This window comes from Periplaneta americana, chromosome 15, assembly GCF_040183065.1.
Source record: "Periplaneta americana isolate PAMFEO1 chromosome 15, P.americana_PAMFEO1_priV1, whole genome shotgun sequence".
In the NCBI taxonomy this organism is placed as follows: Eukaryota; Metazoa; Arthropoda; class Insecta; order Blattodea; family Blattidae; genus Periplaneta; species Periplaneta americana.
In genome coordinates, this window is record NC_091131.1 from 87765450 (window position 1) to 87788668 (window position 23219).

A 23219-nucleotide genomic window follows, 5' to 3' on the forward strand; every position below is an offset into this window, starting at 1 on the left:
TGAATCGTTTCGACTGTCAGTTGCATTATTGTCTCGAGACTAGGTTTCTTGGAATGAGAAAGGAATTTATTATGAGGGAATTAAGAAAAAGGCTCCGCCTTGTTAAATTTAAATGCGGGGAGCATAAAGACAGCACATAGTAGGACAGAAATTAAAAGAAATATTTCAGATCCCAAACATCCTTATCATAACCGTGTTCACAACACGAACAGCATAAATATTTGACGCAATTCCAGAGATACGATGAATTCTCTGTCACGTTAACGTAAGAGTATGTCTATTTAATGACGCAATAGATAGGCTATTTTGAAAGAAAAATTATATTGAACTTAACATTGCTTCTTGGTTTTCGTTTTACTAAAGAGATGGATAGAGAGACGAAGAGAGAAGGCAGACAATAAAGAAGGACAGGGAGAGAGATAAGAGGAGGAGGAGAAGAAGGAGAAGAAGACGAAGACGAAGAAGAGAAAGAGAGAAAACGCGCAGGATTTAGCTAGCTGGACTCGTGATTCGAGGCTGTGACTAGGCTTGGGTCCAAATCCTATTTGAGTTGATTACCTAAGATTATGTTTTTCCGAGGTTTTTTCAACTGAAAGGCAAATGTCAAGTAATTTCAAGATGAATACTCGCAATCATCTCGTCAATTATCTTGCTGTTACTAATTCCACCGATGTTAGATAATCAGGCAATTGGTGCAGCGTCTTTAAATAACCGTTAAATAAAGACGAGAGATTGAGGTAAAGAAGGAGAAGAAAAATATTTTATTTAAATCTATCATTTAACCGCACTGTATACGAGAGCTGGGCAATCATGACAATTATTTTATTTGTGAGAATATGGGTACGGTTCGAAATTTTGAAATACGCAAATGAAAGGGCAGGGTAGATGTATTACTAGGGTAGAGGTCAACTATCAAAAAACAACACAGCATCATGCTACTTGAAAGGACAGGATGTGTGTGTTACTTGAAAGGACAGTATGTGTACTAATGAGGTAGGGTAGCGATTAAACATCCATAAACGACACAGTGTCATGCTACTAGTGTTTATTACAGTAGTTTGAACAGCATTACAGCACACATACTCCCCTAAAACACATCAGGGCATATCCATTTTGTACAATTACACTATGCATTATGCGTAACATCGTTCTCTGTGCGAAAACCATATCGCACTGCCATACCCGTAATGATGCGATCACATACTCGTACTGTGGATGCATGGCACGGTGGTCGACTCACAACTGAATTCACATTGCTCTGTGTGCGATAACCATACATCATACCTGCCATATAGTGACGAGACTACATACTATGGAGGACGTACGACGATACTAGACGATACTATCGCTACCATTACTTATGCTCCAAATTCGTGAATTTCGCGGTTGTGTAGTGTTCATGTAATTGGTAATGGCCAGATGGTATTTGATGACATGAGTCCCAGGATTCATATATACAAAAGGAAAGAAATGCTACTAGACAATCAGTCCAAGAGGGATTCGAAATCAAGTCCGAACACAGCCTCCGAGCTAGAGTCCTATCTCTACTTCTGTACTAAGCCGGTGGTCAAGAAAGAGAAAGGGAGAGAAATAAAGAAAAGCGTAAGAGAGGGGGAGAAATAAAAATAGAAAAAAAATGTAATAAAGAAATTCGGGGAGAGTGACGGAAATAGACGGAAAAAGAGTATAAGTGTAGAGGGCAAAGATAAGAGAGAAGAGCAGAAAAAGAGGAGATGGAAGAAGTGGGAAAGTAGCAGCAGGAGGAAGAGAGAAAAGGAGATGATGGCATAGAGAAATTGCAAGGGCATGACGTGAAATTTCTTTACCAGTAGTATACGAATGAATATTCAGTTTTATTTCCTGTCTATAATGGAAGTAATTGCATGCATTGCTATCATATTATTTAATTCTATTACAGTATGTAAACATTTTTTGTCATATTTATTTTAAGGGATATCGGTATTATGCCATTATTTCTGTATCCTAATAATCTATTGATAACGCAATGTTGTCCTAGCGACAGATATAAAGAATACATTTTAATATATTGGATTCTTTAGTATAGTATTAGTTTGTGTTTTAATATCCATGTGTCAGTGCCATACGCGAATATAAAAATCACTATTTGATTATGGAATTATATTCAGATTTATTTTCTAATATTAGACCTAACGTATCTTATTGCACATGCGTGGGCTATTCTAAAAATAAAGATACAATACCAGTAAGAAAAATGGTAACTTTTAACTTTGGTAATACCACAGTCTAGTATATACAGTCACGAAGCACAATATGTAGTAAATATGCATCAATAGATAGTTGCTAACCACTAGGATCGCTAATATCACCTCATTACAGACAATGCGAAATAGTACCGGCACAGTCTATTGTTCCTAACACCCTCACAATTCAAGCTTCGTGACTGTATATACTGGTAATACTAGTTCCTTACGCTCTACCTCCAAAGGAATAGGTTATTGCTCTAGTCGCTGTAATCATTTGATGAGGATAGGTATTTGAAAATGGTCGTCTCTCTACTAACAGTCAGCCGCTACCCTATACCGTCTAGTGTGAGGTGCAGTTTGCGATTTATTTCCTCAAAGTGAAAGGTTATGCTGCTGTGCACATTAGTCGCGAACTCGTTAGTGTAGGCCTACTGTGTTTTAAAGAACAAGAAAAAGGCAGCCAATTAGCATAGGGCAGAGATCTCAAAAGAGCGATTCGGAGTAAAGTCGGCTCATTGATTCTCCTTCTTTGTATGTGAGAGGGGAACATTGGTCGTAGTTCATGTATCTTCATGTGACATACAGCAGTAAATTGAGTAGTCATGAGCCATGTTGCTCGCTCAGTTATGTTTTAGTTTCAAACTGCTCTCTCCGTGGAACAACTTTTTCCTTTCACATTATCTCGCAATGAGGCTAATTCACTCTACTGTCCCAATACTTTCAACTTCTTCACTGCCTGTGGTGCACTCTGAATAGTCTCTGACGAACTAAGTGGTCTAGGCTTCACGGTACCGACGACATCTATAAGCACGCTCGTAGAGCCTGGGCGAATAACTGCTAGTTAAGGACACTCATAAAAATATATATACCGAGTGAACCGTAAGTAATGTGGTTAGTTTTAGGGAATTATTCTTTGAGATATTTCAAACAAAAAAGTTTAATACCATTTTGCTCGTTTTTGGTTCCTTTTCGAGATAAAAATCGTTTCATATGAAATATTTTATAGTGTTTTTTGGGAATGGTATTGAATTAATTCCCAATATGCTCAGTCAATTTAAGAGAGCATTGTATTATGATAACAAATGTACAGAAATTTGATCCGATCAAATGTAGCATTTTAAAATTCCTTCCAGAACGAAAAGTTACATTCGTTCAAATCAAATTTCTGCACATTTTTAAGACAAAACTAAAATTATTTCAACCATTTATTATCATAATACACTGATCTCTTAAACTGACTGACCATATTGGATATTAATTCAATAGCCTTCCCAAAATACGTTATGAAATGTTTAATATAAAATAATTGTTTTCTCGAAAAGGAAGCAAATAGCCTACGAGCAAAATTGTATTAAACTTTTTTTGTTTAAAATACCCCAAAGAATAGCCCCTTGAAATGAATGACATTACTTACCGATCGCTCTGTATACTGGATGTTTTCAACATCCACTAAACATTCAAACTATAATTTATAACTTACACCGGTAACAACCAAGAATACCAAAACTGAATGATGGTCTATGTTCGGGTCCCACCTTTTCTTTTGTCCTTCGTTAACTGTTTGGTTGTGTTCTACATAGGGAAGAGGAAAAAGAAAAAGAAGGAGAAGTATGCAGTGGGGAAAGGAGAAGTGGGCGTGGAGTAGGAGAAAAGGGCTGAGGAGAAACGTGTAACAGAAGAGGGCAGGGAAGAAATGACAAGGGACAAAGGGAAGTGGATGATGGAGAAACAAAGAAAGGAGTAGACAATGGCAGTGGAAAAATGAGAAGTGGGCTGCAGAAAATGGAGAAGTAAAAGTTGTCATCGGAAGGAAGAGAGGAAGAAGACAGAGAGGAAGAGAAGAAACATTGAGGTTTGGTGTAAGTAAAGTAGTGCAGCACACATAGAATATTATCGTTTCGTTTTCTTTACAATGTTCAAAGATAAATTCGTGCCCCATTCGTCTAGTAACCCGCTTTGTAGCAAAACTAGCTCATTTCTGCAAGAACACACTGCAATATCTTGTAGTTGAAATTAGTAGTGGCAGCTCTTATGCGCTGAGGTGAACGGACATGTGAGTTGATGTAAAAAGTATATCTTCTCCATATAACCAGAACACGATTGTGCCGCCGTCTAGATGAAATTTACAGAGACGTCTGCCACTTTTTGCGAACTCCAAGACTTGGCAGCGGTCTTTCCCAATATTCTTATCTTAATTAAATATATATAGAGTGGTTCAGCGGTTCTTGCGTTTCTCAGGCCCAAGTTAACACAGAAGACATAAATTGTGTTTTAAAAGAAATGTTAATTCTTTACTTATCTGTGTTTTCTCTCAAGCTTTGAGAATTAATTTAAGTGATTATAGCAGAAATGAGTTGTATTTGTACTGTACGGTCTATAATAATGTACATATAACCCCTGTGAGGTGAAATGAAGAGCAAAGAGAAATGCATTAAGTAGAAAGTAGTAAGTACAGGGACATCATTTTATTTTTACTTCAATTTTTATTGTACCTGAGTTTTTGAATGTACTTCACTCCCACCTCTTCTACGAATGAAGTTCAACCGTCTTCCACACAGATCCAAGTCATAGTAGTCTTACCGTCACAGTACGTTCCAAAAATATGTTCGCGTTTTCCAATGACGAAAGAGCTTTCAATATTACATCATTTTCGCAAAGGTACTGTCGTCCATTTGCCTACGTCGAATTCCGGTTTTCCCCACCAGCTTCTATTCGCCTCTCGGTAAAGGCTAGTGGCTGGGCTGTCTTAGCTCTTTTCTGAGAACATTAATTTCTGTTAGGAATTGGACATATACGTAATATTATACCCATACAACTGTTTAAAATAACTTAAATAACAGGCCTCGTTAAGTAATTAACTGTCACGTGATTTCGCTCCTTTCTACGATCCTGCTACATAATCACTTGGACGGACAGTAGATAGAATGTCTGAGTAATTTTATCTTTTCGGATCGAGCAGAAGTGAAGATTGAATTTACAGTACGTAAGGTACTCTTTTATAGAGTAGGTACAGAATTATTTCAACATGAGTTAGGCCTACTAGTACGAAGGACGAAACTGGTAATTGGAATTACATACATTAATCGAAATGAACCGCCACCATTTTGAAAAATGTGTTTAAATATCCATATTATGATTATTTTTCAATTTAACTTCATTCTTTATAGTGTATGCTAATGTGCTATAGACACTCTAATATACACTGCATAATGAATACGTCCGCATGATAGCTCAATTCGTGAGTAAAAACACTCATTGTTAATACTGTACTGTATTTTGATTAAACAAAAACCTAATGAAAATTATCAAACTCAAAAGCTTGATATTTCCTAGTTTACGTAAATGGATGAATTACTTTTCTTCCCTCCTATACCTAGTAAAGTGATTTGTTTGTATATTACGCCATCGAACTCCAGTCATGGAAGGGGTTAGCAACCGTTGATTCAAAGGTATAGGCAGGTTAATATCAGAAATGTTAGTAAAAATAAAATGATGTCCCTGTACTAAATAACAAGGGCAAGGGCAAGAAGAAAAATAAAAAGAAGAAATGTAAGATAACCATATTTCGGTGTACGTTTACTAGCACACTAAGTTTCATAGACTATCGATGTTATTTTATAAAATAATTTTCGAGGCTATCTCGAGTTTTTTTGGGTTTAGGATTTGTTACCAGAGCAAAATTAAGTTCAACAATAGTTCATCCAAATAATTTTAAAATATGGATAATATGAAAGAAAAGTTACTTAGTTATCTTTACCAGCTGATATTGTATAGCCACGATCAGTTTGTAATCTTGGTTGTTGAAATGTCTGTCAAATAGGTAAATAAGGTCAGATACCTAGGGGCATACATCAACTCATACCATCTCATATCTGGTACTCCTTGTATATTATTTCACCTCATGACATCTTGTATTCTATCTAATATCATCGCGTAACTCAATACTTTATATATCGTATGCAATATGTAATCATATTTCGTATATTATATGTCCCATTTTATACCTCATATCATTCTGTATATTTCGTATATCTCACCTCATTTAGTACACTTTATGTATCTTAGCTAATTTCTTATCTATGAACATCTCGTACCTCGTATCAAATCATATCTCATATATATCTCATATCATCTCCTATCTTATAATATCATCTTACATCATCTCATATTTTTACGTTATCTTTCATCATCTCGTATCTCTATCTAATCTCACGTCATCTCGTGTCTCTGTCTCTTCACGTATCTTTATTTCATCTCTCATCTCTATGTCATCTCGCATCATGTCGTATCTCTGTCATCTCATCTCGCATCATCTTGTATCACTGTATCATCTCACATCATCTCGTATTTCCATCTAATCTCGTATCTCTGCGTGATCTGGCATCATCTCGTATCTCTGTGCCATTTCGCATCTCCATCCCATCTCAGTTCATCTCGTATCTCTCTATCATCTCGTAATCTCTATCTCATCACGTATCATCTTGTATCTCTATCTCATCTCGCAACATTTCACATCACGTATATCATCTCGCGTAATCTGTTATCTCATCTTACGTAATCTCCTATCTCATACCTGATTTCAAAGATCTCGTATAGACAATTCTTTATCTCGTGAAACTTACCTGCGCGTGAGAGGAAGCAGAAAGTTTACTGAGAAGCTTCCTCCATCGCTACCCTTCTATCTGCTATTAACTAGCTCATTTACCCCCACGATAAGGTTCATACTGTAAGCTATGGCGACGCATGCATTTGGTTTCACGAGATAACGAATGACCTATATCTCATTCACATAATCTCTATCTCAACCCTTATCTTATATAATCTCTTATTACAGATCAATCACGTGTCATATAATATAGCTCGCGCAAGGAACGATTACCGAAAAGCAATGGTGGCGTTGCTATCTGTTTTGACGTGTGTATGTGGGCACGCCGTGGGGGCGAGAGGCGAGGTCCGATGGAAGTACTGTCTCTTCCAAGAAGATGAACAAATGAGGACATAACTGTGGAAATAAAGAACGTAGCAAGAGAAAAATTCGAAGCTAATTAAGCGCTCAACATATGTTTACGGATGAAATAATAATACCGTGCGGTACAGGACACGTATTCTCATGCAATGGAACACACTAAAGTCGTAACTACCGCAACGCAAGACTGATTCTATCGATGCCATTTCTCTTCCGACTGTACTCTTGAATATCATTCAAGCTATCTCGTGACCTTTCCTGTCACCCGCTCTTCCTTATCGCATTGTTTCATTCGCATTTCTTCCGTCGGTATTTCCTGCTTGCGAGACCTATACCCCTTCTCACAAAATAATTGTCGTATCTTGTCTTTCCCTTTCAAAAACGAATCAATGATAAAAGACGGCTGATTCGAACGCCATGTTATGTTCTCGATTACCGTAGAAAAAGGAAATCGTAACAGGTCAACAAACCTAATTCACGATGATGAAGATAATGATTGCTGGCATAAATATCAAGGATTCTCTCTCTCCATGGAATTTGACTGTTCCATTAAGGATTGAAATATACGGAGGTCGAATGTTACTCCTTGGAGGCACAGATATCCTTCGCAGTTATACCCTGTTTGAATTAATGGTTGAAATTAATCATTGAAGCCCATTGATATCCCGGAATGGGCGCTGTAGCCCCGCCCACCGCTCATTACATGTGGAATCCCAATATCCAAATCCCCAAGGGAACTGCAAGCCTTTAAAGGGGAGTCAGAGCTGCTTTAAATTCCGACTAGATAAGGAGCTTTGATCAAGAATCGCAAAGGCAACGCGTATTAGTAAATCTCAGTATTTATGAAGTTCATTAAGGACGTCTATAATCCGTGAAAATAACGTGATTATGAAATTATTTTGTTCTCTATTTCTTTCCGGCCGAGTCGTAGCTATGTGACTTGCCAGCAAGGGGAGCCGGAGTTCGAAAACGAGATAGTTCTTGTTCTATTTCAGGTGCAAAAGGCTTTCTGCATCTAAGTATAACGAGTTCAAACCGGCCCAAAGCGACAAGAATTTTTGGGATAACGACTGGTTTTTTTTTTTTAAGAAATTTAATGAAGTTAGAGGTTCCAAGTTGTGAAGAATTTCTGTGTCACGCATAACTGTCTGCCATCTTCACTAGCTAAGCAAAGTTCCTTTGTTATGGACAAATGTCTACGATAATATTCGACTAGTGTTGCTAATTGTCACAAATTATCTTGAATCTCGCGTGTTTCGTCTTACATTGTTGCGATCTTTCTTGACACAAGTATTTGTCAATGTTTCTCACGTATTCTTTGCGCCACATAACATTTTAGTTACATACTGGCGATAAGTATTTTACATTTTTCTACTACGAGTAGAAGCTCGACTTATTTATTTTCTTTTTGTAATTTATAGTATATTATAAAATGATTGATTTACCAATTTGATGTATCTTATCAATAATGGGAGACTTTTAAATTAAATTAATATTATACTTAATTACCTATAAATGGCTTTTAAGGAACTCGCAGGTTCATTACCGTCCTCACATAAGCCCGCCATCGGTCCCTATCCTGTGCAAGATTAATCCAGTTTCTATCATCATATCCTACCTCCCTCAAATCTATTTTAATATTATCCTCCCATCTACGTCTCGACCTCCCCGAAGGTCTTTTACCCTCCGGCCTCCCAACTAACACTCTATATGCATTTCTGGATTTGCCCATACGTGCTACATGTTCTGCCCATCTCAAACGTCTGGATTTAATGTTCCTAATAATCGTCGTCATAGCAACCTCCTTTTTCATAGGCCATGATATCGAACTATCCATCATTACAAATCTGGTGTTATTTCTTTATTAATTGTTTTAAAATGCTGTCGTACAAAAAATAACGTATGAAACAGTTTATAATGTTAATATAGTTATTGTACTCATCAAATATTGACTCGTTCCATAACGTTTAATATTATAAATTTGTTTGATAGTAATATACTATTATGAGACAATTTGTCCGTTTTTCTATAGAACAAATAATAATTTATTGAGAATTATTTTTGAGTTTTTCAACAAACTTAAATACATAATAAGCAAAGATAGAGTCCGATCGCAAACTCGTGGCACTTGCGCGAAAGACGAATTGGCATCCACTTACATGGACCTGCCCAAAAGTTTTGCTGGGAGGGGTGTCTGAACAGTACGCTCTATGAGTAAGCAGTCGTCCGCACACAGAACCCCTCACTCCGAAGCCTCAGAAAGAAGTTCGCGCAAGTTGGTGCCACGAGTTTGCGATCGGGCTCTACAGAGCATAAAATAGAAGTATGTATTGCTTCACTTAACCGATTTAAAAAGTGGTATAATTTACCTCAGGTGTCCTGGCTGCAGCGTTTCCGGCTTTCCACAGTCACATCACTACAGTTGACGTGTGAGGTGTAGAATTACTGTTTAGGCGGTTAATAGAAAACTCAACTTTTAATGATTGAATTATTAAAAGTTATAAATTAGCTTACATTACATTAATCTGGAATAAAACAACTCGTGTTTTTCAATAATTTCATGGAAACTGCAATGAAAATTTTGAAGTAAAGTGTTATTTCTTTCTCGAAAACGTTCAAGAAGGAACAAAATATTGTTTTACTTTTGTTCGTCATACTTCTAGGAATCCTAGCCTATCTAAGAAGGAATTACGTAATACGTTCTCTTCCATCCTGTATAGAAGGTTAATAATTGAGTAGAAGTAGTGCCCTCAAGTGTCAGTGAAGTGTGATCGTCACGTTTCTACGTCAGAACACACGCATTTTCTATAGATAAGGTTTCGTTCATCACATTTTTTTTTTCAGAAAAATTTCAAAAAATGTATTTAGTGTGTATACGAGATACGACACATTGTATAAGGGTTCTATGTTTATTTATATATTGTTATAATATGTGTGTTTGTTGCCATCGCAACGGTTGCTCTGTTTCTGTTTTGCTACTTCAAGTAACACATCTCTTAATTGTTTGATTCTCAAATGACCGAATGTTTTCTGTTCGGCTATGTTACGAATGTAAGTCGAGGCTAATGATATTGGTTACATACAACCCTGCTTGGCTGAATTTCAAAAGAATCCCCTTCCCTGCGCCACATATGAGATGTCCGTATGTCCGTCTTCCTTCCGTCCGTTTAGCAGGATGCACACAAAAGAAAACTGCTCAAACCCTTTATGAGTTCACCCATTGAATGTAGCAGCAATTTATATGGAGGAAACGAGACGGAAAACCTGAATAGGCGTCACAATAAATCAATTAAATGGTTATATTATGATATGGAACAAGTGTCCCACAAGAACACGAGAGGATCTTTGTAGCGCAAGTTTTCAATACGTGGTTCGTAAACCAAATTCTAAAAATAGTGGCTACTCGCCATTGTCTGTAATATATTCTTACTGATATGTATCCTTTCTTCCCTCTGTTTATTTTAATTTTTCCTTATTTGAATCTTTCTGTACTTTAAAACTCATTGCTCCTTTCATTCATATCCGTCTGCATTTTCATCTTTATTTCTGTTTCCTTTTTTCTATCTTAGGCCGTGTCTCAAAGCTCAAGTCTATACTACATGCTAATACCTAGCAACTAGCTGACTTGTAAACTACACACTAGAGAGCTTTAAACATATATACTGGAATCATGGCCTTCTTCATAGACTAATTTCTGAACGCCATGAAATTACGGTATAGCAGTAAATTAAGAAGGCATTATCCTAATGTAGTTTCACCACAGTCTAGTATATACAGACACGAAGCTCAATACGTAGTAAATATGCATCCATAGATAGTTTCTAACCACTAGGATCGCTAATATCGCCTCATTACAGACAATGCGAAATGGTACCGGCACAGTCAATTGTTCCTAGCACCCTCACAACTAAAGCTTCGTGACTGTATATATAGTCGACACAACATATGATGAAGTACCAAATAATCAAACATGGCTGCACTTCAATGCTACCAACCTTGAACGTAAAGCGCTAATGTTAATAATGTTCATGGCTTAAACTACCTTATTGTTTCTCTTATCTCGCAATCAGTTCTTCTTAAAACTATATTATACTAGACTGTGGTTTCACTACGAGTTATCGGCTGTTATTTTTTGGGAATTCGAATTCTTTGCTTATAGACAGTTTTCCAGTAAACAGTTCATGAAGCTTAAGTCTCAGGTTTATGAACTGAATGGTAATTTCCTGAGACGCTAGAAAAGAAACGTAGAAAGATGTAGAATTGTAAAAGATGTTCAAAAGATATCTATGAAAATTACGTTTGGCTGTGAACAATCGAAATAAATGTGGAAAAGGTAAGAGTCTGAAATATTAGAATATTAAAAAAAGTAACGCAGATGCCAACAATGTCAATGTTCCAAGTTAACGCGTTATTCTACATTCAACTCACATTTTATTTCGAAAGCATAATCAGATTTTATAAACCCAATTGTTAATGAGGTATCCATGTTTGTTTATGATACAAGTCAGCAATCAAGCAAGCATTTTCGTTTACTAGCTACTACGGACTTGATTACTACACAGTATGTAGCTTTGGCTCGTAACTTCTGACGTCACATCCGGCTATTTAGACAACAATCTAGTTTTTTTTTTTAATTTAGACCAAAGTTATCTATTTTGTTTTTTGTTTTCGTTTTCATTTGTTTCCTTTGTTTTACTTACACTACCATGCCCGAGGCGGGACTCGAACCCACAACCCTTCGGACCAAGCGATAGGGACATGCCGTGCCCCTACCGCTTGAGCCATCCGGGCCGGCTCTCTAGTTCACTTCAGCTGAAAATGTAGCTTTGAGACACGGCATTATATGTGTTTATTTATTTTTGTCGTCTTCTTTCTCTAGTCTCTCTACCGGCTTCATGCTCTTTTTTTTTTCTAGTTAAACTATTTATTATTGTTTTGAGGGAGAAACCAATGGTCAATTATTCAGAAGGGATGTAGTTGGGCCTTTTCTACTTCCTGGTGACAAAATGATTAAAGTTAGGTTTTACTCTTGTTTTCAAGTGAACAGAAAAGTGCAGGAAGGTTATTCTGCTTTCTGGCCCGTTACTGGCTGAATTCACTCGATTAGCCCACAGTTTGTTGTTTACTTCTTATATATTTGTAAATTTGTTTTTAGACAGTCATTCCGAAAAGTAGATGTTTTAACGCCAGACAAGCGTGTTAAAATGGACTATTATATGATATTGTGTGGAAAGTATTTTGACACTGATTTTTAACTATTTGCTTCGATTATAAATAATTGTTTCTTACCAGATGTCATGTGACTGCAATCCTTACTTTTTATTTCCTTTCCATATTTTTCGTTTCGTTTTCTTTCCTTTCTTTTCATTTCCTTTCCTTATTTTTAATTTTCTTTCCTCAATTTTCATCCTCCCTTTCTGTTTCATATCTTATACTTCCTATTCATTTCTTCACCTTATCATTTTTTTCTTCCTTTTCATTTCATTTTTTGTCTTCATTTTCTTCCTTTCCTCTTCATTTTCTTTCTTTCCTCTTCATTTTCTACTCTTCCTCTTCATTTCTACTCGTCCTCTTCATTTCTACTCTTCCTCTTCATTTCTACTCTTCCTCTTCACTTTCTATTCTTCCTCCTCATTTTCTACTCTTCCTCTTCATTTTCTTTCCTTCCCTTTCAGTTTCTATCATTTCTTTTCAATTTCATTCCTTCCTTTTTATTTCCTTTCCTTTCTTTCCGTTTCATTTTCATTTTTCATTTTCTTTCCTTCCTTTTCATTTCCTTTCTATTCTTTTCGCTGTCTATTCTTCCTTTTCACTTCTTATCCTTCATTTTCATTTTCCGTCCTTTCTTCTCATTTTATTTCAATCTCTTTTCACTTAATTTTCATTTCTTTTCCTTTTCTTTTCATTTAATTTTCTTTCCCTTTGTTTCAATTTCCTTTCTTTCTTTTTCTGTGTTTCTTTTATTTTCATCTCCTATACTTCTTGTTAAGTATTTTCCCTTCTTTTTAATTCTTTTCCCTTTTTTTCATTTTCTTTCTCTTCTTTTCATTTCATTCCTTTTTCCTTCTTTTTATTTCCGTTCCCTTCTTTTCATTTTCTTTTCTTTCTTTCCTTTACATTTTCATTCTTTCAACTTTTTCGTCCATCTTTTCCTTTGTTTTTTAATTCCATTTTTCCTTTCCTACTCTTTGTCTTTCATTTTATCCCTTTCCTTTTTTGAACTTCTTTTACGCCCTCTACTTTTCTTTTTATTTACTTAGATTTTTCTTTTCTCCTTTACTTAATATTTTTTGTTATTTATACATTCTACATTTCATTTTTTCTTCATATTTTTCTATAGTTTATTTCCTTTCTTCAGTTTTGTCTTTTTTTCTTTATGTGCCTTTTTTATTTCCTTTGTACTTTTCTTTTATTTCTCTATTATTCACTATTACATTGTACTGGTTTCTCTTCCATTTTGGAGCGTATGCTAATTATAAAGTTAAATATACTAATGGTACGTTCATTCGTTACACACAAATTGTTCTTTCGTGAAATAAGTATCTTGCGTTAAAATTCGGCGCGGTCTACTTAACAAAGCTATGATATTGCAGTTGTGCTTCCACAATGCTAAAAAGTGTATGTTCAAGAATTGTCGTAAGAGCACATACGTCCCATTAACATTTACCTTTGAACTTTTCACTTCACACTTTACTCTGGTCACCGGGCTGTCAGGTATGCTTAGAGATGCGAAGGAAGAAGCCTCCGGGTTAACATGAAGGTATATCCCGCTCGGGGACCCGGGGATTTGGCATTTTAGTAATTTCCTCTGCCAGATCATCGTATGGAAAGTGGGTGCTACTGCGGTTACATGGAAAAGCTTTCTGTCGCCAGAGACAGTAAAATTCTATCACCTACAGCTTATTGGGCTCATCGCATTCTGAAACAGCTATCAGATAATGATGTTAGTACTGTGGGCGACGATTGTATGTGCGTGTGTGTCATTGTAATTATATGTGTTACAGTGATTTTTATTTATTTTATAATATAATTGCAAATAAAATAATTTATACTTTATCTGTCCTTCAGAATACAATTATTTTAATGTAATTGACATTTTAGTGAAAAATTAAATGGGACTTTTTGCTGAATTTCTTTCGGTTGACCGCATTGACAGACAGATGCTTTTCGAAATTTTAAAAACAAAATCCATGTGTGGTGTCTCCTTGTTGTAAAAAGTTTTAACAAATAAGATGAAGTACACGTAATCGTGTCTTAGTAGAAGTTAATACAATTCGTTATAATTCGTTAAGGAATTGAGATTTTCACTGATCCATTAATCAAAATGCTTGCTTACTTACATATCCACCCATTCATACACATAAATATCGACTTGCATACATAACCCCACACATTAACCCATTCACCCTATAAAACACACTTGGCCACCCAACTCTATATACATACACTCATCCATCTACTTGTCGACCTGGTTGGCAAGTTGGTATAGAGCTGGGCTTCTATGCCCAAGGTTGTGGATTCGATCCCGGGCCAGGTCGATGGCGTTTAAGTGTGCTTAAATGCGACAGGTTCATGTCAGTAGATTTACTGGCATATAAAAGAACTCCTGCGGGACAAAATTCCGACACATCCGGCGATGCTGATATAACCTCTGCAGTTGCGAGCGTCGTTAAATAAAACATAACATGTTCATCTACTTCCACACATATTTATCCATCTACTTAAACACACATCCATTTCACTACTCAGCCATCTATTTCCACATACACTCATTGTACTTCCACACAAACCCACACACTTCCACACACTCATCTACTTCCACACACGCCCATCTACTTCTACACAAACACCTACACCCACACAAACATCTACTCCCATCCATCTACTTCTACACACACTCCCATCTACTACCACATCCACTTACTTTCACATACACCCATAAACTTCCATACACACTCAACCATCTACTTCCATACACACCCTCCTACTTCCACACACATTCACCTTTCTACTTCTACATACACTCACCCATCCACTTCCCAACACACTCACCCATCTACTTCCACACATTCAACCATCGACTACCACACATTCACCCAACTACTTCCACATAGTTACATACTTCCACATACTTTCACACACACTCACCCATCTACACACTCAGTCATCTACTTCCACACACAATCAATCATCTACTTCCACACATGCTCACCCATCTTCTTCGACACACATTGACCCATTTACTTCCACACATATTCACCTATTTACTTTCACTCACATTCACCCATCATTTTCCACACACACTCAATCAACTTCTTCTACACACTCATCCATCTTCTTCCACACACATTCACCTATCCACTTCCACACACAATCAGCTACTTTCACACACATTCAAGTCTCTGCTTTCACACACACAATCAGCTACTTCCATACACATTCAAGTCTCTGCTTTCACACACACTCGCACGCACGCACACACACAGACATACCTCTCCACCTACTTCCACACACATTCATCCATATACTGCTAAAGACGTTCACCCTTATATTTCCACATACATTCACCCATGTTCTTCCACATATATTCAGTCATCTACTTCCATATACACTCATCCATCTACTTCCACACACATCCACCCATCTACTTCCACACACATCCACCCATCTACTTCCGCACATATTCAACCACCCGCTTCCATACACAATCATCTACTTTCACACACACTCATTCAATTACTTCCACACATTCACCCTTATACTTCCACACACACACACACACACACACACACACACACACACACACACACACACCCATCACACACACACTCACACTCACCCATCTACTTCCACACATTCACCTTTTTTTCTTCCACATACACTCAACATCTACTTCCACACACATCATTCATTCGTCTACTTATACAACATCCTTCTACTTCCACTCTTACTCGCACATCTAACTTCCACAGTCATATACCTACTTCTATATACACTCACATATCTCCTTCCACAAATCCAAATATCTACAGTTCTACATACACTCAACTACTTCACCACACACTCACCTACGTACATCCACACGCATACATCCACGCACCTATCTCCTACAATAACTCAGTTATCCACACATATAAATTGTTATACTCGTTTCACTCGCAGATCTTAACCACAAATATTTACTCCTATAATTTATACTCATCCAGACAAACATACTTGCCCCACATACACTCAAAGAAACACACACACACACACACACACTACACCAACCACACATATATCCGTAGCCTATATACTACTGGCCTAGGTGGAGGAGGCCGAGGAAATAAGGGGAAGAGTTATTTATTAGTGTTGTAATGAGTAGTTTTAACACTGAGCGAATGAGGTAATTAGGGGATAATGTTCTTTCTGTATTTATTGTGCTTTTTCTATTTGTTTGTTTTTTATTGCGTGTCTATGTTTTTTTATGTACTATCTTTATATTTATTACTTGGATTATTTATTGCAGTTTCAATAAGGATTGAATTGAATTGTTTATATATATGTTTCACTGTTTTTTTTCTTTCATGTCTTACATTTATTTAATTTTATTATTTTTGTGAAATTTGGTATGAAGTTAGATTAGTAGTAATTGTGATAATTAATGATAACGGTAGTAATAATAATAACTGTTGTTTTACTATTTTATTATTAGTACCGTAGTATTGTTTTTGTTTTCTTTGAAGATTCAAACTGTGCATAGTTATACGAATGGCCATACGGGCACGTGCGAAGGATCTTGTGTACATGAGTTTGTATAATTATGTATCAATAAATGCACTTCATTCATTCATATACTTTCATTCAACTCCATAAACACTCATCTACCCATCTACCTACCCACTCTCACACTCATTCGCATACATGCATCTACGCCCAAACACAGAGATATATCACACACCTTTTACATTAACTCACTCACTCACTCACTCACTCACTCACTCACTCACTCACTCACTCACTCACTCACTCACTCACTCACTCACTCACTCACTCACTCACTCACTCACGTTCAATTATTGTTACTTTATCTGTTCGAATAGTCAGTCCCATAAAACGTTTATGATAAGATCTAAGCGTACGAACTTATTAATATACCGTTCATCACGAAACAATCACTTTCATTGTCACGACCCTAATCATTGGCATAAAAAATACTATATATTAAAGATCTGAAGAATTATATATATATATATATATATATATATATATATATATATATATATGTCGTCGGTTTCTTGGTAAAAGTGACCAAGTCCAAAATCCAAAATTGTTGGGAAAAGGCATTTAAAGGTTTAATGAACCATCCAAAAATAACTGTACTTCTTTAGATGTTAGTAATAAGTTATTTTGAAGGTAAATGTGCTATGTTGTTAGTTTTTATTATAAAATTATGTCTTAAATTTTGATAATGTTTGGAAGCCTTGAAATGTGACTTGGTCACTTTTACCAAGAAACCGACGATATATATTAATTTTCGTATTGTTTTTCTTCTTCTTCTTCATCTTCATGTATTAGCTTCTTAAGTTACTTGCTTCTCCAAGTGCGAAAGTTGTGTTCAGAAATGGCTCTCTCGCTAAATGTTTGTTAAAAGGAAAGACATAAAAGAGGCTGTGGAAAAACAAACGGCATAATTTGTTCCAAATGAACTAACATGCTGAGCAAATTTGGCATACAAACTTGAAAGCAACTTCAGTCTCGAAAAGTGAAGAGCTTTCAGCAACAACAACCCTACCGTAATCAAGTTAGTCATCTCATTAATATGAAGTATGGAGGCCTTGCTTGTTCACTGTTCGCACAATGACCACAAAGGGGAAGATAGACTTTTGATTATAAAGGACAGACAAATAATTTACTTACTTTCTTTGTTTTCTGCCTTGGTACATATGTTCAGAGGTCTGCCGTGTCATTGTGTTGTCTGTAGCGAGAATTTAATAATTTTGAGACTTACGTGTAATGAATAAAGTTCCTGAAAGAATTAAATTGTTTGTTCTCTGCTTGCTCTTAATAACAGTGTTTATTTTCTTCTCAGAGTTAGTATTTGGTTTTTATTTATCTTTGTTACAATGGATTAAGCGAAAAGAACTATTACATAAGCCTATGGTATTCATTCGTAGCTACATCGTTCCATAAAGGGCCAATGCTTACCAGCCGACTGATGGTCTTATGTTCACGTGCCTAAGCAGAGATGAAAGATCACCCAGCCAATACGGAGTAACATGTAATGAGCACAATGATCCTCCCAGCTGTTATAATTAGTTTTCGAAACAGGATTTCGTTATTCACTGTACCTCCCCAAATTCACCATGGTACTGGGTAGTACTGAACCCATACATTGGTCGAGATTTCGTCAGAAAATTTCTTCCCTCCGACCACTCTAACCAGCGACCATTGTGTAACACTAGTCCAAGGCATGACGCCTTAGAGCACACAGGGACATATAGCTCTTCTTTTAAAAAACAACACTCAGAAAGCCTTAACACTCAGAATAAGTTATTAACAGATTTATCAAGTTGTAAAGCCTAACAAAGGGAGGTCACGAAGAGGAGATACAGTAAGTTGCTTTAAAAATTCATAACAAAGTGTATAGTTTCAAGTGTGGAACCTAACGCACCTAGATAATAACAACGAAGGACGAACTATTAAAAACAGTTACAGGGGATTTGAGAAAATCTCTTTCATTGGTTGTAAAATATAGTGTGTCCCAAATTGATGTATATACATTTTGAAACACTATTTCTCAGCAACGAGGTGAGACAGAAATACGATTTTTGCGGTTTTATATTCCTTAAGCCTGTACATGTTCAAAATGACCCCCTTCGTACAATAGAGCGACAACCAACTGGATTGTTGCTAATGAAATATCATTACAGAATTGTTCAATCTGAACTCTCAGCTCCTCCAGTGTTTGTGGTCTTGTGGCGTACACTGTGTCCTTTAGGGCTCCCCCAGAGGTAGAAGTCTGGAGGGGTTAAATCCGGAGATCGAGGCGGGAGCTCCGCAGCACTTCCTGTTCGTCCTATCCATCTCTAGGTCGCCCTCATTTAGTGCGTGAAAAAGTATCGGAATATAAGGCTTTCATTTTTGAGCTCAAAAAATTCGATGAACACTGGATTTGCTGATACCAATCTCACGAGAACATTGCCTCATTGACTTCTTTGGGGATTGTGCAAAAGCCTGCATGACTGCGTCAACGCACTCGTTATCGGTGGAACTTTTCTTTCTTCCGCACCGCCCTTTCAACACATCTTGCACCGTTCCGTTGACTTCAAACTTGTCTCGGATTCTTGTGAAAGTTAACCTTGTTGGTGGTTGTGTTCCAAATTCAACTTTCCAACGTCGTTGAACCTCGACAACATTCTCCACTTTCCAATAACATTTCAGTATCCACTTACGTTCATCGAACGATAATTGCACCGCCATGTTTGTTTATAAACAGAGGAACATGTTTGCATGCTTTCCACTTCTTCTGAATCATAAACCGCAAACATTATGGGCCGTATTCATAGACATTTTTAGCGCAGGTTTCGGGTGGATGATCAGCGTTTTTCGTATTCATAAACCAGTGTTAGCGATAGGATATGATTTGAATTCTGTACAAGTAACCAGTGGATAGCCGGGGCTAGCTTAGTACGCTCGTAGCGCGTGCTGCGAAATGTCTATGAATAGCACCCTATATTTCTATCTCATTTCTTTGCTGTGAAATATTATTTCAAAGAGTATATACATCAATTTGAGGCACTATGTATAGTCTGTACAGGAATTATGTTAAATGTGCAGTTTTATGTAAGATTTAAATATATCTAATGAAGAGAATGAAATAAGTTCTGAATAAGTCAATACTCCAATAGTAGTGGTAGCGGTAATGGTGGTGGTGGTGGTGGTAGTAGTGATGATGATGGTGGTGGTAATGGTAATTATGGTTTTAGTTGTAGTTGTAGTAGCAGCAGTAGTAGTTTTAGGCCTACTAGCAGCAGTAGTAGTAGCAGCAGCTGCAGTATTAATATTAGTAATAGCAGTAGTATAGTGTTGTAGTGGTAGTAGCAATAGCAGCAGCAGTTGCAATTAAGACAATTAGCTATTAAGAGGCCAAGTAAGTTAAATAACTGATTTCGAGCCATAGACAATTATCGACAATTAACTATACGTCGTTCCATAATGTCTGACAGGAGATGTAAACATTGCCAGCAGAGGACGAGAAAAGTATAATTGCTACTGAACCAATGGCAGAGGTCTCATTCCACGCTTGACTTGAAGTTGAGGAGTGTGAAGCGTTCTATCCCGCCCAACTTAAAGACAAGCGCGGAATGAGACGTCTGCGATTGGTTCAATAGCTATTGTACTTCTCATCTCCTCTACCGGCAATGTTTACATCTCCTGTCAGATATTATGGAACGAAGTATAGTACGGTACAACTTGCTTAAAATAAGCAAATGAGAATATCCCGTCAATATTTTTATTGCTATTTTTCCATTTCTATGTGAGTAATGACAACCCCGTATTAACTTTATATTAGTTATGCATATACAGCGTGATTCACGAGAATTTACCGTCACGGAACTTATTTCAGAAGACATTCTGAGCAAAAAATTATATGTGGTGTAAATGTGCTAAAAATGTGCTGTAAATTCCATAGTTCCTTCATACAATTTTTTTTTCCTATTTTTAACGCATTTATCGCAACAATTGTTACAAATCACGCCGCTCTTGTAAATTTTTCAAGATTGTACATTAGGATGCATTATTAAACTGTGAAGAATCACGTTCCTAAAGTCGTATGATTTGTAACAATTTTTGCGATAAGTGAGTAGGCCCTAAGAATTATGCAATTATTAGTTAAAATTGAGAAAAAAAATCTGTACAAAACAATAAACAACACATTTTTAGCTTCAGAACACTAACCAATTAAAGAAATGATATTTTTGAATAGTTCATTCTCTATTTGTAATATTTTTTTACCCTTAAAACTAAAGAAGAAAGATATTTTACTAACAACTTCAAATTAGTGTAACTCTGAAAATATTGAGATTAGGACACATGTTTATGACATTTTTTGCTCAGAATGTTTTTGAAGATAAGTTCCGTAAGTGACGGTAAATCCTCGTGAATCACCCTGTATTGTGCACGCATTATTTCACGTCTATGTCAACGCACAACTAAATAACATTTTTTAAATAGGCCTATATTACAGCTCCCTCCGCTTGGATTATAATAAACTCTCACAATGTATATACGCGCATTCTCCTTGAGCATAGGAATTGACTCGTCACATTGTTGAGTTTATGACCTATGACGTGAACCAGGCCTGGGCGTTAATAACTCAATTGAGTCACTGCATACTAACCCTTAACTCCCCACTCCACCTTCCTCGGCAGAGATAGATATGTTTCGGACCGGTACGAGTAGCCAGGAAGGCAAGCATTGTTGAGTGGCGGATTATGTAAGGTAGACATAATAGCTTTGGGGTCTCGCTGGTCGCAGACGTAAACATTTCTATAGTGACCGAAGTCGAATGGCGTCAGTGTAATTTCCGTTCCACCAAATCCTTTCATTTTGTTCTATTAATGTAGGTCAAATATAGACGTTGCACGTTTAAGTTAGTGTTACAAACATGGCGTATAGCGGTACAAAATTTTTATTCATGGGCTCTATCTAATTAATATTTGTTGATTTTTGTTCTAGGACCAACTGCTTTGAGCGTGCTGCACTGAAGACATGAGAAAGAAATCATCGAAATGTAAGAACATCTTCAGTTTAGTGAGTACGTTAGAACAATTTCTTTTTATTTTGAAGTTTGTTTTTATATATTTTATCTTTTAACTGTAATCTGAAGAAATAGTAAAGCTTTGTATCCATATGCACAAATAGCCTATAATCTATCAGTTACAGTTATGTGTATTGTGCGAATGTATGCGGTATGTTAGGAAATCATCAGCAATTTGGTCGTGACATGTTTATTAGGTTTAAAAATTCTTTCTTCGTAAATTTTTGTGAAGGCCGTGAAATATTTTTAACAGTTTTATTCAACACAATAAGAGATGGCGAGCTACTGTATAACACGTGTGGAAAATTGTATGTAGATTTGAAAAAGATCCTTTAAGAATACATCGGACCCAACATGGTACTTGTAAGAATTTTGGCCCTATCTTACACCTCTTTATGTCTGAATTAGAGTTGTGCTTATCAGTATAATATCGATATATCAGTGAGAGACATTTGAGGTGTAAGCATAAGTGTTTATGGCTTTGTGAAAGACACTCTCTGAAAATTGATCAAAATGCTAGCGAGACTACTGTAGGGGAGAGTGGGATTTTCGTACGTAGCGGGTAATGATATGCACCTAAATTTTAGGATATGACAACACTCTATGGCCATGTTCGGTAGTTAGTCTAGCGGCAACATCGGTAACGTCAATATAGTCAAGTGTTAGCTCTGTACTGATGATGAGTTATTGCTTCCAGTGTGTTAGTAGATTTGGTTGCAGTTTTGTTATATTTTTGTAGCTTCATTGTGTTTGAGGTAAGTAATACGCATCTGAGTGATCTGGATCTTATGTAATGTGTCCTAAAAGTACAACTAATTACCTGCTAACTTGAGTATAAAGATCTTCTGTTACTTTGCTTCCATGACCATTCAGAGCTAAACTATTCTAATGGTGACAGTTGGGCTTCCCAGTACTCCTCCTGCGTTCCAACATGCAATAAAAATTATTCTAACAGTAAGTGCCTGTATCGTTGTGTCCTGTGTTAAGAATAGGTTCACTCAGATTACAATGCTACTGAAATTTATCAAAATTTAATTTGTGACTTTTACCAATCCACATGAAAGAAAATTTGGTGTTACGTTTCTCTAATTTTTGCATATTGTTGCTAAATGTTCATTATGTGCCTATTAATGCATAATATTTCAATTGCATTTGTATTTCCGTACTACTATTCCAAGTGCCTGCATCCCATTCCCCACTTGGTAGGAAAACCACAATTCAAAGT